We start from the raw sequence: 1,661 nt of genomic DNA, 5'->3' as shown, positions 1-1,661 counted from the left end.
AGTTAAGTTATTTACTGTATCGCTAGCTCCACATGGCTAGCTCACTGTCTCTTACTCTCCAATTGTGGAGTCACAATGTTGGGGATCATGAGCGCCCCCTGTCATGAGGCAAGAAAACTGCCTGCCTCACCTCGAGTGTTCTCTGCCGTTTCTGATAACTCCTCAGCACACGAAACATGTTACACACACAGCTGGTGACAACAAACATTGTACATTATATAGATAAGTTAAATGATGGAAAATCAGCTCGTATATTAAATGTTTTCTAACCATTTTATTGGCGACGTACAGACAGGAGGAACATACTCTCATCGAGTGGCAGCTAAGCAGGCAAGCAGGCATGTGCAGAGGGCGGGGGGCTAGGGGTGCTTGAGCACCTTCCCCTTTTGCTCCTTGCCCCAAAGTGCCCTTTTGGTCAAATTATTTTTCTTTTTTTTTTGGTATTATTATTTCCTAAGCCCTCTTCTGACATATAATAACATATACTAAAATTATTTGTTTTTTGTTGTTGTTTTTTTTGTACAACATAATAAGACAGTCACCTTGTTGCCTTTGACCTTTTGCCCATGACGCATGACACAGTTGCCTCTCGTGCAGATAGATAAGGCGGCTCAACTAGGGGTTGAACGACTACATATTTTTTAAGGTGGACTACATCATGATTATAGCTGAGTCGATGTCGACTAGTCGCGGTGACGTCATAGTGACGTAAGCGCAAAAACCCTTCACAACTACTTGGAGGCTATCAGCTATTTTCACGGCAAATATTGACACCCTCTTCCCTTCTCCCGCTTTAACTAAGTCTATTATGCAGAATTAAAAGAGCAATAAACAGATCATTCTTCGTGAGCAGCGGAGAAAAGTCCGTTGCACAAAGTCGGGTCTGACTTTTTCTTTTCCAAACACCGGCTGATGCTGATGATCTCTGGATAGCTACTCGTATAGGAGTCAAATTATCACACTGACCACAATGATGCTTTTGGAACATCACAAACTAAACTTATTATGAACGGATCCCGTTTGGTTACAGTTGAATTCAACGAAGCCTCCTGCTGCTCCTCCTGCTGCTCCTCCTGCTGCTCCTCCGCCCGACTCAGAGTCGGTTCGGCTCTTTAAACCAACATGCAGACGGCAGCAGAGATCGCCTCTATCAGATCCTCAGGATGAAGCTTGGACTTAGTTTCCAGATGTAGTCAAACCATATTTTTATGAGAGCGTAGAGCTGCCAGGTTAAAAGCTTCAATACGCAGGGTGACGCTGATCAGTTGGGGTAGTTGAGGGATCAAAAAGCCTGACATCATGACATGTTGTCGCACATTACTCCGGTAGTCTTTTTTTTTGTTTGTTTTTTAAGGATTTTTTTCGGCACTAGTTTATTTGACAACAATCTGTCTGTAAGGGGGCAGAGAGCGGAGAGAGGTTTGGGCCCAGCGAATGGAGGACGGGAGTCGGACTCCTGATTACCGCGGGCTAAGGTCTCTGTATGCGGGGCGCCATGCTAACAACCGCGCCGTGCAACGCCCCTATTGCGGTAGCCTATGCTGTAATTTAGTTTGTCTTTGTTAAATTATTTACATTTTTATACAATTTGAGCTTTCTGACGAACTCACCTAATCCACCTACTTTCATTTCCTTGGAAAAATCTGTTTTGTCATGTGATT

General features: G+C 43.9%; 1 long non-coding RNA gene across 1 annotated transcript in view; it reads right to left on the bottom strand.

Moving 5' to 3' along the window:
- Positions 1 to 894: 894 nt before the first annotated feature.
- The window catches only part of LOC107835083 (uncharacterized), a 1,831-nt gene continuing 1,064 nt past the window's right edge, over positions 895 to 1,661 (bottom strand). The window contains exon 2 of the long non-coding RNA XR_001660917.1: positions 895 to 1,610. This is a non-coding gene — a long non-coding RNA (uncharacterized LOC107835083). The remainder of the gene's footprint in view (positions 1,611 to 1,661) is intronic.

The sequence above is a fragment of the Poecilia formosa genome, unplaced genomic scaffold (genome assembly GCF_000485575.1).
Source record: "Poecilia formosa unplaced genomic scaffold, Poecilia_formosa-5.1.2 Scaffold991, whole genome shotgun sequence".
NCBI classification, from domain to species: domain Eukaryota; kingdom Metazoa; phylum Chordata; class Actinopteri; order Cyprinodontiformes; family Poeciliidae; genus Poecilia; species Poecilia formosa.
The sequence above is the reverse complement of the archived record's forward strand: the minus strand, read 5'-3'. Positions and strand labels throughout refer to the sequence as shown.